This window comes from Rhinopithecus bieti, unplaced genomic scaffold, assembly GCF_001698545.2.
Source record: "Rhinopithecus bieti isolate Rb0 unplaced genomic scaffold, ASM169854v2 scaffold_48387, whole genome shotgun sequence".
Taxonomy (NCBI): domain Eukaryota; kingdom Metazoa; phylum Chordata; class Mammalia; order Primates; family Cercopithecidae; genus Rhinopithecus; species Rhinopithecus bieti.
Window position 1 is genome coordinate 720087 of NW_016819911.1, and position 14296 is coordinate 734382.

The following is a 14296-nucleotide window of genomic DNA, read 5'->3' on the forward strand; positions in this document are numbered from 1 at the left end:
ACTGGCTATTTGCCCAAAGGAAAAGAATTAGTATATTAAAAAGACACTTGTGCTTGTATGTTTATCACAGCACTATTCACAATAGCAAAGATACGGAATCACTACATGTCCATTAGCAGATGATTGGATAAAGAAAACGTGTATACATTCTTGGAGAAATATATATATATATATGTATATACACACACACACGTGATATTATACACTCACACACACACCATATAATACTATCCATTTATAAAAAATAATGAAATCATGTCTTTTGCAGTAACATGGATGGGACTGGGAGCCATTTTTTTTTTAGGTTACATCACTCAGAAAGTCAAATACTGCACATTCTCAGTAGGAGTGTAACAATGTGGACATGTGGACATACAGAGTGGAGTAGTGGACACTGGAGACTTGAAAAGGTGGGAGAGTGAGAGGCAGGTGTGGAATGAGAAACTTCCTATTGGGTACAATGTACACTATTTAGGTGACGTTTCCATTAAAAGCCCCGACCTCACTATTACACAATATATCCATGTAACAAAAAATGCACTTTTACTACCTGAATCTATAAAAATAAAAATATAAAAAAACAATGAATTAGGAAACACAGTAATATGTTTTTCTCATTTCAGACTGGGATGCCCAGAGGTTTTACATGCTTACGATGAGGAACTGAGGCCAGAGTCACCTTGTCATAGTCACTGCATGGTGCTCTCTGGCAAAAGTACAAATGAGTACTATGTATGTGAAGGAGAAGTATTAGGCTATGATGTCTCTAATTTTTAAAATGTTATTTTGACAACCTAAATAATAATATTGGGCTTAATTTTAAGGGTATGTAACATAATTATATTTTCACATACCTCAGTTTTGCTCTAGTAGGTTACCAAATTTGTAAGCTTCATTTTCTACATCCATAAAATGGGATTCACAATATGCAATAAATGAAAGTTTGTGATAATTCAATGTATTAAATCATGTAAATGCATAGGACTCTTCATAGCATATGGAAAGGACACAATAAACATAATTATTATTATTTTTGATCTTAGATAAATAAAATATATGTGAACTTAAATACGGAAACCACACATGCATGTACATACACACAGGCCGGAAAACAGGCAAGTAGTTACTGAATGCCAATTAATCATTAATGCTAACAAGTGCTTGGGGTTAAAAGGAGGCATAAACCTCAAAAGCATCCTGAAGGAGATCATCTCTGCACTGGGCATTGAAGGGTATGGAGTATTTCAGTTTCAGTAATAGGGAAAAGAGAGCAGAGGAGAGCCATGGATAAATGTATAGAGGTAGAATAGTGCAATGTGCAAAATACCCTTGTTTTGGTAAAAAATGTGTTTGTACAGGAATAGTGGAAAAGTCAAGGCCATATTGTAAATCAGTGGTCTTTAAATGCTTCACTGGTAATTCAGATATGTCATCTGGTAAATAGAGGGGAATTATATATCATTTCTATGTAGATGATTACATAAATTTATCAATGATTAGGTTCTATTTAAAAAGTAGTTGTTCAGTGTACCTCTAGATGTACATGAGGTATACCCTATTATAAGGGAATGTTTTAATAATCCAGCTAACTCTGCAAGAGCATTATATATTTAAATGTATGCTGCATTGATTGCTGATTCATATGGATATATTGTCACAATCTGGCTTTTACACTTTTTAGGGTGCAGGGTGAATGACAGCGGTGTCCGCTATGTTTTCTGTGCTTATTCAGGGTGACAGCTTCTCAGCAAAACTGGTGAGGGGGTTGAAATGAAGTAGATAATATATAAGCAACATTATCAGAGCTGTATAATCTTTCTTTAACCTTTCCTTCCAAGTATCCAGTGATTTAATACTTAGTACCACCATTTAGTATAAGCCCCCAAACTCCCTTTATAGGTACTATTAATTAATCAATTATAAGCCTAGATTAGGCCAGGTACTCAGATAGATGCTGAGGGTGCTTATAATAAGGCATGACCGCAAAGAGACGTGTGATTGGATAAAGTATAAGATAGATATACTGGGTTCATGTAAAACAGAATGAAAGAATGACTGTTTTACTGTACTGTACTCTGATTTTACTGTGAGTGGAGTAATTGACTGAGTCACCTTCTGCTACTTCTCACAAACCCAGGAAAGTTGGATGGCTTGCTGACCTCTAAAGTTACCTATTTGCCATCTCCCGGGTGTGCTTCATTCTGTCATCTCAGTATGGCAAAATCTTAGCCATTTCTCAAGAAGCTATACATTTGGGCACACTCGTGAGGATCTTTGCCACCAAATCTCTCCACCTCAAAGTTGTTTCATCCTTAGAAGAGAGTTGATAATAACTACAGAAATATTTATGGGACCCCAGAAATTAGAGGGAGAAGTTTAAAGGAGGAATTTCCAACTTCTCATTAGGAATCCCCAGAGCAGCTCAGTGTGTCTAAGAAGAGAGGGGCTGTAATGGTGCCAGAGTCTTCCATGGCGTGGAGGGGCTATGAAAGAGCCCTGGGAGTAAGGATGAGAGATGACTGAACACAAAAACAATGATGTAGACTGTGGGAGAATTTTGCACATCCTAGATGATCCCAGTGAGGCATTATCTGATGACCGAAAATCATGGAATTAAGATGGTAATAGTTTTTTTAATGTGAACCTGAATGTGTAGCTTGAAAACATTACAGGCCGGGCGTGGTGGCTCATGCCTGTAATCCCAGCACTTTGGGAGGCCGAGGCGGGTGGATTACGAGGTCAGGAGATCGAGACCATCCTGGCTAACAGGGTGAAACCTCTCTCTATGAAAAATACAAAAAATTAGCCGGGCGTGGTGGTAGGCACCTGTAGACCCAGCTACTCAGGAGGCTGAGACAGGAGAATGGCATGAACCCGGGAGGCGGAGCTTGCAGTGAGCCGAGATCACGCCACTGCACTCCAGCCTAGGGGACAGAGCGAGACTCTGTCTCAAAAAAAAAAAAAAAAAAAAAAAAAAAAAAAAAAAAAAAAAAAGGAAAAAAAAGAAAACATTACAACTGCTGTATGGATCATGGGATCACATGTCTCCTCCTTCAGTGTTCTCTATGAAGAAATTGTCTGTCTTCTTTACGTGTCTGCTCCTTGTTTAAACCTTTCTCATGACACTTTTTTTTGGGGGGGAGAGAATTTATTAGAGTAACTAATATTAGCTGCTTGTTCTTTTTCTTTATTAGATTGCATTTTTCTTGTCTGTTTGTGTCCCAATTTGTCTTGTTCTATTCCTTTCCCTTGTAGAACCTAACACAGTGCCTTGTACTACTCACATAGTAGGCACTTGTGCATATTTAATAATATACTCTGAAATTAACAGAATTGTGAAGAAGGCAATACCATTTAGTTTGTATTCCAGGAAAGATCCTTTCATACAACACACTATAAGACAAGGGGGTATCACATACTACTTATCATATGTTTGAGTGGATTGGAACACAAACATGATATTTAACTAACATAATCAGAATATTAGCAAAATTCTGTCTGTGACATTGCGATAGTTTTGCAGAAAATTTACTCTGAGCTCTGTAAAGCAGGTGAAGCATCTTGTGGCTCCACATGGGTAATCATTATGTTTTCATAATGCCATTTTCCTTACCCATCATTATAGAAGTCTTTAATGGCAGGGCACTGTTTTAAAAAATATGTAACCATTCCATGATAATTCAGATATCCACTCACAAAACATTATGTAAGGGAAAATCTTGGCTGTGATTGCTGAATAAACATTAAGAAACTGAACAGAGAAATTTTAGTATGAAACCTGTAATTCTAGTAATTTTCTTCTATCCTGATCCTGGCCTCATTGCAGAGGGCTGTTGGAATAGTTTTTGTCTTTCCTTTCCAATTTTTTATTTCATTCGAATAAAATTGGCATTGTCCAATGTATACATTTCAGTATAAAACTTGAAAAATCATCTCCATAAGTCTTTATGGGGCTGTCCCACAAAACTGGCTACCTCATACTGAAAAAGATGAGATATTGATTCTTTCATGCATATGAGTAAAATTATTTTTTATGTGTCTCAAATTGTAAGACATTCCTACTAGAAGTGAAATTGAAATAATATTTTATAACAAATGTGTTTGTTTTAGGAAAAGAGTTTTGTATCTAATTAAGGTATATGACAAATCAGAACTTTTATATTCTGGAACAAATATTTCTAATGTTTTGGCATTTTAAGTGATAAAATTAAAACATTTTATATGTATTTTGTATTTCTCCTTATAATATACTTACATGTTTATATTTATTTTCCAAAGTGTTTGCATTTGAGAACCACCTAATACTTTAGAGGTAGTGACAATTTCCTTATTTAAAAACAAAACCAAACAAAGAGAACAACAGCACAAATCCTCTAGTCTGAGAATGCACTGGCTATTTATATTCTTACCTTTTCAATCTCTTAACCTGTATCCTAGAGCATCAGAATAAGCAAGACAAACACCTTGGATGGAAGCACATGCCTTTGCAGTGTTCTCACAAATGTATATTCCCATTTTTACAGATCTAGAGGGATGTAAGTGTACTTTAAGTTTATTTTAGGATCATAGCTATATTTATTTCTCATAGTTAATGGTAAGATTTCATCACTATTGGCAACTGATGTCCGTAAAACAGGAAAAAAAATCATTCTTCAATGACGACACATGGTTTTATTTTATTTTTGAGACAGGATCTTGCTCTGTCACCCAGGCTGAAGTGCAGTGGCATCATCATGGCTCACTGCAGCCTCCACCTACTGGGTTCAAGTGATCTTCCCACCTCAGCCTCCCAAGTAGCTAGGATGACAGGTGTATGCCACCATGCTCCACTATTTAAAAAAAAATATTTTTAGTAGAGATGGAGCTTCACTATGTTGCCCAGGCTAGTCTTGAACTCCATGGCTCAAGCGATCCTCCCGCCTCGGCCTTGTAAAGTGCTGGGATTATAGGTGTGAACCACTGAGCCTGACCCAAATGTAATGTTCAGAAATTATAACTTTGATTTAAAAGGAGTTAGAAAAAAGAAAATAAGAACACCTTTCTTCTTCTTTCATACTGCATTTCACACCACAATTGCTAATATCAAACAAAGAGTGAAAAGTCATGTGAAAAAATTGTAAAGGGTAATTCAATACAAGAACTTGCATAGAATTATTTTCCATTAACTAATCAAAATCTTCATTAATGTAAATGAAATCTATTTTAACTTCAAGGAATGTCATTGATTCTTTAAGGGATCTAAAAGAATAAAGAATAAATGTATAAAAATAGTAATGTGAATGTAATGTATAATTATACATCAACCTAATTGCACAATATAGTACAACGTGTAATCAGTACAGTGAAGAGCAATTTAGTCAGCATTAAGAATTCTTAGGTATTTGCTTCATGGTTCAGTGATACAAAGCAAATGTACATTTTATACTGATATCACTCATCACTTTTAAACTGATTTCAAGTTTATTCTTTACTGAGTACAGAAATGGTCTGTCATTGATTTCAAATAACTTTTAAATATAAAAATGCTTTGATATTATTTTACTTACGATATACTTAACCTACATGTTTTAACCTTCCACAGTTCAGCCCGCTACTTTCTTATTCTTACACATAAACTTAAACGTCAAATTTTGAGTAAAATCCTTCACTAGCTGGTATCTCTTTTTGTTGACATATCCTAGAGATATGCTAGTTCCAGAAAAAGGATAACAAGACAAGAATCTTTAATCACCAAATCACGAAATCTTTAATAAATAGAATTGGATAACCTCTGGTGCTATCTTCATAGCCTTGTAAACTAAAGATATTTCAGATAGTAGATATTGTCCCCCTTTAACAAAATCATTATTACCTTTTGGAAGTCTACAAATAGCACACTAAATAAAATAGTCTTTTTTTTTTTTTTTTTTTGTACTACAGTAGCATTAAAAAATAAACAACAGTCTCTTTGCTAAGATTGTCTAATGTATATTAGATACATTTGAGCAAATTTTATTTAAGTGATTCCCTGTCTTCCATGAGCATGCACATTAATAGTCTTGGCATGTAGTTGGGCCCGTGACCATATATAACTGTGGGACATAGATTTGTAGAGGGAGAAAATATTGCTGTATTTGTCATTGCTTCTCAAACTTTAATGTGCATATGTATAACCTGGGGATGGTTGTTAAAATGCAGATTCCACTTCATTAGGGCTGGAGTAAGGTCTGGAATTCCACATTTCTAACAACCTCAGACGATTCCAGTGCTGCTGGCCCACTGAACCTCACTTTGATAGGCAGGCTCTGTAATGTATTTTTATCTTTTGTCTTGAATGAAATGAAATCTCTTAAAGAAAGAGATCTGACATATCTTCGTTTTTTCCCCAGCAGGGCCAAGCACAGCACTAGGTATCTAATGGGTGCTCCACAAATATGTGTTGCTTATCTAAAGATAAAGCAAGAGTAGAAGACATATCTCTCTCTGATGACCTAATTTTTGTTTTCTTTCAGAAGGTATGAACAACCAAGGAGGCTTCTTTTCAACTTTTACATTTATTTGGTACAACTCAGGATAGTGGTATTGTTTGAGAGTAGCAACTTGAACTTATAAGAACTACACTAGAAGTCACAGAACTTGGAAAGGGCAGCCAGATCTACCTATTTGGGTCACTAGACTATTTTCAGATTCTGGAAATTATTTCTCTGGTCATTTCTCTGGTTATTTAGGAAACTTTAATGACAAATCTGTGATTGCTTCTTTCTTCCTATCCTCTGCTTTCCCCGTTTTTAATATGTTCTAGGACTATTGCTTTCTTCAACTCATAGAAATAAAAGTACTGCAATAGCCCAACGTGTTAGAGTCATAAACCCTTCAAGGGAAGGGAAGGAGGAAACAGAAGGCTTAGGATAATGCCTTGAAAGTTCTTTTTAATATTAAAGCATCAATAGATAGTCACATAGAACTATATGTACATTACTTTGACCTCTCTTCTAATATGACATTGTCCTTGAAACAATTTATTCATACTATTTCTAGTTAAAATTGCTCCTAACCGTTTTTGGCTACTGAAAATGTCAAAGGTGTGTACTATTCTGTTTTGTTGCTTGATCACTGGGAATCTATTTGCAAATGTGCAAAATGAAGTGATCCTATGGAATGACTGGGCAGCTTGGCTCCCCCCTCTGTGATGGGTGGATAATTTTGCTTAATATGTAAACAGTCTTTTCAACACTCTCTGCTTAATCATTGTTGGTTTGCTTTCTTCTAGTATTCCATATTAAGTAATGACTTGGCTAATGTGAAGGATGCTTGAAAGTATATTAGCATCAAGTTCAAATATAGAGAGATTAAATAACCTTCCCAAGGTCAACACACTGGTCATTGACAAATATGGACCAGATCTCATCTCCAAAACCCCACATAATTGTACCAGGTTAGCTCATTCTTTCTTCCTAGACATCTTATTTTCCAGGGAGTAGTGAAAGTCTACAAAACTTTCCTACTAAATAGGAAATATATTTTGTTGTCAGTTGTAAGCCCAGAAAAGCTATGGCTAAACTGCTATGTATCAAAAACATTGCAAACTTATAACAGAGTTTAAAATTTACTTCTAGCTATGTTTAGAGCCCTAAGGAGATAATGGCAAGTCATTTTTTTCTTCTTTATACATATGTCATCACTTATGGACAGAAAATAGTTCTCAATTGTAAAAAAATAGCTCTCTATAGGATTTGCTGAGTTTTCTATGGCTAGAGTTATTAAGTAAAATAAATGGCATCTGAGAGCATTCTGCTTTGTCTTTGGCTTCAAATAATGTATTTTACTATATTTTTTCATTCTTGGCTGCCATAAGGGCAGAAAGAAAACCACTCTTCAAATGGCTAGTGCCTAAAAAGCAAATACTTTGTGGATCTTGGGGCCAGTGTAAACTCAGAATGCAAGATATCTTCCTTAGCTTCAGTACTTGCACAATGCCTGTCTTTATTAAACATGAGTGATTTGCAAATATGACGTTTCTGAGACAGCTAATGTCATGGGCCAAAATGAATGGAATCGAAACCTGAGACACATTTCTGTTATTGGGCCTCTTTTTGAGAAATGTGCATTATTTTGTCAGCTTCCTTATTTTAACCATTCTACCCTGTCAATACTAATACCAAGTGTTCATTTTCTTTATTATTTTAAATGAGAGAAAACAATGCAGAAAACTTAATAACTGTTCTATTTTTAAAACCTTTATAGAAAACATAATATGAAACGTGATATGGACTAGGCACAAGACAAAACTGACTTTAATATGTTATATGTTAATTTGTTAAAATACAGTACATTTAACTGCAGAATGTTAGCAGGGTATATTTGTAGATAGTAGATGATTGATGTTTTATCCTATATCCTTTTACCATTTATTCCTTTTAAACATTGGTTAACTTTGTTATAAAAGCAACAAAATAATTTGTAAAAGATTAAGATATTCCAATATTTAAAAATTTTTCATAACTATATTAGTAAACAGTAGTACATAAGTCTTGATAGGTACAAATGATGTCTCAAAAGACAGATGAGGTGGAAAATTACCACTAAATCTAGCTCATGGCATGACCCCAGCCGTGCAGAAGGAAGATTTCTTCTCCCCTATTCACCTCTGGGTCCCAGATATCACTAAATATGTCGGGGGTCGCATTGATGATCAGCAGCCTTGAGCCTGAACATGGTGGGTCCTTTGCATTAGTTCTCAGTTCCCACCACCGTCCTCCCTTCCTGTGTCATAAGGCTCACTCATTTCCTCAGTGCCCTTCCCAGTTACTGTCAAATCATATAAACTAATTTCTCTGCCTCCAGCCTTTTATTTCATCAACGTATCTTCTATTATATCACCAGATTAATCTTCTCCAAATATTTCTTTTACCATTTCTCACTTCTGTTAAAGAATCCTGAAAAGCATCTATCTCTTGTGTCCTATTGTTCTAAATCTAAACTCCTTTTGTCCTCTCTAGTTATCCTATAATTGGTTACAAACCATTTCTCTGAGCTCCTATTGTACTACTCACCATGTCGCAATTCTAGTCAAGCAACTCTTCTCTCCTTCTCCTACATCATCAGGCACAATTCCACATCCCAACCCTTCTTTTTTCTGTTCTGCTATCATGTAATATCTTCCTGTTTCTTTTCAATCTGTTGAAATGCTAAGGACCCTTTGGTCTGCCCTAATTACCATTATCGTTCACGAAGCCTGATTGACAAGTCCAACCTGCAGAGAGCTCTCTCTTACTGATTCTCACTTGTTCATGTAATATGATCATTTAAAAAATTCTGTATAAAACACGAACTGACTACAACCACTTTCACATACTAGGCAAGTGGCATTATTACATTAGGAGAGATTATTCTTGTTTTTTTAGGAAAATAAGGATTCCTTGGGAGATGAATTTACAACAGTGCCAAATTGATCTTCAAAATTAAAGGGTAGAAATTGAGATTATCTGATGTACTGGATAAGAGAGAGTAGAAAACTTGTAGGAACTGGAGAAGAAGAGGTGAGAGAGAGTTTGAGAAAATGTAGCTAATTCAATAGCTTTAGGGAAGAGTGGACAATGAGAAGTTACTCATGCTTAGGACTAACTGAAGAGTATAAACATTTAGTTTGAAATTGAAGGCTGTCCTCTGTTGTAACCCCACCTTCTACTATCTCAGATCCTCAGTGAAATTCTGTTACACACAGCTGCCCTGTGTCTTTGGTATTCTGGAGGAGCAAAGGAATCAGTTGTGGCCAGTGGGAGCACAGGTTTGCCAACCACAGGCAGTGGCTGAAGAGGTGAGATGCCGAGTGTGAACAGTGAAAGAGCAGAATCAGAAAATGTAGCAAGAGGAAACTAGGAGAAATGCCTCACCAATAATTCTCAGGTATTGGAGTGGTTATTGGTTTTTTTTATAGTACATGAGACTGAAGCAATGCTATATATTTAATATTAAAGGAAAGGGAATTACAAAAAGTCGGGAACACTCGAGTAGCTGTCTATGGAAGTCACACAATTTTGAAACAACTTTAATTTATTTCTTAAGTCTGAGATATTTTCATATTGGTAAATGTTATCTGTGCCACAAGATTATAATCTAATTAAAGGAGCAAATAAATCTTATAACCTTCTGAATCTTCACAATTGCTACCCTGGGTTCGGTTGCTCAATAAGTACTTTTGGATTGCAGCAAATTAAGTTGAATTAAGAGACTCGTTTTTCATACTGACAAGAATGGCTATAAATAGTATTGCTGATATAAAAATGTTATGTGTAGAGTCAACAATTCTACATTATGGATACTAATTTTGTAAGACTTTCAGAAAATTTATGTTAGAAAACAAATGAAACTGTACTATCAAAATTGTTATAAAATAAACTGATCAGAAAATATTTTTCCCCTACTGAATATAGAAGAATCACAGGACTTTGCCTTTCTGGCTGTTAAGAATTATGGTTCTTAGAGTTCGAATACATTGATAACATTCTTCTAATGTTATCATTCTCTGTATGATATATAACCACATAAGTTATGTAAGGAAGAGGGAAAGGTTATTTCATTTAACTTGTAGTCTGTGCTTGTTTTGGATATAATAAATTAAGTCATAATATTTGTAGGTAGTCATTTAAGATAGTTGAAGGCTTATAATTTCTACCATTAAGCAATTAACCTGTCATTTTTTAACTATGGCTTTGGGTAGGAAGTTAATTTGCATTATTTTGTATATTCAGCAGTAACTATGCATTTAACTTTTATCTAGCCCTAAAAAGTAGTCTCAGTGAATATATATCTCTTCCTGAGTTCACTTTCAAACTTTTAGAAAATGAAATCAGAACTGAACTGAAGATAGGTGGAAAAGGCCTTATTTTAGTCTGATGGAAAATATCACATACTTTAACTTCTTAAAGTTATTATTAAACCCAACAAAAAACACTTATACCCCAACTATGTAAAACAACCATAATATATGTTTTTTTCCCCTATGGCCTTCACACTTGGTTTAAATGAAACAGTGGTGACTTTTCATAAAAGACTATTTTGATAAGTGAATCTGATGAAGTCAGGTATGGTAGGGATAGCAGGCTTTAGAGAGTTGTACTTATATATGTTGAATAGAGGCTCTTAGAGGAGCAGGTAAGCTGAAATTAGGAGTTTCTAAGATGATTCAAACAGTAATATTTCTCAGAAAATCCCATTTGAATCTAATGCCTACTGATATTTTGTACAGTACCTATTTTGTACCCCTAACTGCTATTCAGATAAGGTACTCAAAATGAATAATATTATTCATCTATTATATTGATTGCCTGAAGATAGACAGCTATGTTTGGTTTAGGAACACAAACTATACAAATAAAAAAGTATTAATTAGTAACTAAGCACCATAAAATTAATGCCCATTCAAACACCCCTTCTTTTGTAGTACCAATAGTGGTGTCAGGCAACATCTTTGTCAATCAGTGCTTTGAAGATTATCAGTTGCTTAGGCTGTTCAATTATATAATTCAGTTTGATTGATGACTGAAAGTACAAAAGATTCAAGATGTGTAAAAGTGACCTGAGAGAACTGTTTGAATCTCATACACAGCCAATAAAACAAACATGAGGCTGTGGAAGCTTAGGTCAGAGGAGAAAAGCAACAAGATTTATATGTGAGGGGCTTTCAATAGATAATAATTTAGGCCTCTTTCTGCTTAAGAAAAGGAGAGGGAAGACTAATGGGGACTCTGTTTTGCAGCTTAGGTACCAGCTCTGCCACAGTGGGCTCTTGGAGGCCCTGATTCCAGGGCTTGGCTTTTGGATGGCATTTCTGGACCTGCCCTGAGCCAGAGGGGAACACACTGCCCTGATGGGAGAGTCCCAGGCCTGGCAGCATTCACCACAAGCTGACTGAAGAGCTCTTGGGCCTGGAGTGAACATTAGCGGTAGCCAGGCAATACTTACCATGGGCCTGGGCTGGTGGTGGCCATGGGGAGAGATTCCTCTGCTTGTGGAAAGGGAGGGGAAGAGTAGGAAGGAATTTGTCTTCTGGCCTGGGTCCAAGCTCAACTTCAGTAGAATGGAGCATTAGGTAGGTTTTGACTCTGGTAGTCAAAAATTAAGGTTTCCAACTGCAGACCCTGGCTCTTGGATGGCATCTCTGAACCCATCAGGGACCAAGGGGGAACTCATCATCATAAAAGGAAGGGCACAAGCCTGGCTGTCTTTGCCACCTGCTGATTATAGAGCCCTAGCGTCTTGAGTGAAAATAGGTGATAATCAGGTAGTGATTACTGCGAGCCTTGGGCAAGACCCAATGCCGTGCTGGCTTCAGGTCTGACCTATAGCAGGCTCAATGATGGTGCCCACAGAGGTGCTTCTGTCACTCCTCTCACAGCTCCAGGCAGCTCAGCACAGAGAAAGAGACTCAGTTTCTTTGGGAAAAAGTAAGCAAAGAGAACAAGAGTCTCTGCCTGGTAATCCAAAGAATTCTTCCAGCTCTTATCCAAGACCACCAAGTTGGTACCTCTATGAGTCAACAAGAACCACAGCATTACTGGGCTTGGTGTGCCCCTAATGCAGATACAGCTGCAGTGACCAGAAACTTAGATCACAACACCCAAGTCTCTGAATTCCTGGAAAGCCTTCCTAAGAAGGATGGGTACAAACAAGCCCAAACTTCAGAGACTACAATAAATACGTAACTCTACAATACACAGACATGAACTTACACAAGCATCAGCTCATCCAGGAAAACATGACCTATCCAACCAACTAAATAAGGCACCAGTGACAAATTGTGGAGAGACAGAGATATGTGACCTTTCAGAGAGAGAATTCAAATATCTCTTTTGAGGAAACTCAACAAAATTCAAGATAACACAGAGAAAGAACTCAGGATTCTGTCAGATAAATTTAACAAAGAGATTGAAATTACTGAAAAGAATCAAGCAGGAATTCTGGAGTTGAAAAATGTAATTGACATATTGAAGAATGCATCAGAATCTCATACCAGCAGAACTGATCAAGCAGAATAAAGAATTAGTCATCTTAAACATACCTATTTGAAAATACAGTCAGAGGAAGCAAAAGATAAAGGAATAAAAAAGAATGAAGCATGCCTAGATGGCAATGCCATCTAAAAGATAGCCTCAAAAGGGAAAATCTAAGTTATTGGCCTTAAAGAAGAGGTAGAGACACAGAAAGGGGTAGAAAGTTCACTGAAAAGGATCATAACAGAGGACTTCTGTTATGATAACCTAGAGACAGATATCAATATTTAAGTACAAGAAAGTTATATAACACCAAGCAGATCTAACCCAATCAGACTACCTCAAGACATTTAATAATCAAACTCCTAAAGCTGAAGGATAAAGAAAGGATCCTAAAAACAGCAAAAGAAAAGAAATAAATAACACACAATGGAGTCCCAATACATCTAGCAGCAGATTTCTCAGTAGAAACCTTACAGGCCAAGAGAGAGTTGCATGACAAAAAGTGCTGAAGGAAAAAAACTTTTATCCTAGAATAGTATATCTAGTAAAAATATCCTTCAAATATGAAGGAGAAATACCTTCCCATACAAATGAAAGCTGAGGGATTTCATCAACACCAGACTTGTCCTACAAGAAATGCTGAAGGGAGTAAGTACCTCAGTCTGAAGGAAAAGGATGTTAATAAGCAATAAGACATCATCTGAATGTCCAAAACTCACTGGTAATAGTAAATACACAGAATATTGTAACACTGCAATTGTGGCTTGCAAGCTACTCATATGTTGAGTAGAAAGACTAAAGGTCAAAAAACAATAACTACAACAACTTTTCAAGACATATGTCTTATTTACTATAAGATATAACTAAAAACAACAAAAAGTTAAAAAATAGTAGAATGAAGACAAAGTGTAGTTTTTAATAGTTTTCTCTTTGCTTGTTTGTTATTCATGCAATCAGTGTTAAACTGTCATCAGTTTAAAATAATTGGTTATAGAATATCGTTTGCGCTGGGCACAGTGGCTCACACCTGTAATTCCAGCACTTTGGGAGGCTGAGGCAGGCAGATCACTTGAGGTTAGGAGTTCGAGACCAGCCTGGCCAACATAGTGAAACCGCATCTCTACCAAAAATACAAAAATTAGCTGGGAGTGGTGGCGCATGCGTGTAATCGCAGCTACCCAGGAGACTGAGGCAGGATAACTGCTTGAATCTGGGAGGCAGAGGTTGCAGTGAGCCGAGATCATGACACTGCACTCCAGCCTGGGTGACAGAGCAGGACTCTGCTCAAAAAAAAAAAAAAAAAAAAAAAAAAAAAAAAAAAA

At 36.2% G+C, this 14296-nt stretch overlaps 1 long non-coding RNA gene across 2 annotated transcripts in view; it reads left to right on the forward strand.

Moving 5' to 3' along the window:
• Positions 1-14296, forward strand: part of LOC108520043 (uncharacterized) — a 189919-nt gene that overhangs the window by 118869 nt on the left and 56754 nt on the right. Inside the window, exon 4 of one of the 2 annotated variants that reach the window (XR_001882815.1) lies at positions 9676-9860. The exons of the other annotated variant lie outside the window; for it this stretch is intronic. This is a non-coding gene — a long non-coding RNA (uncharacterized LOC108520043). Of the gene's footprint in view, positions 1-9675; positions 9861-14296 lie in introns of those variants that run through there. 2 annotated transcript variants of the gene reach the window in all.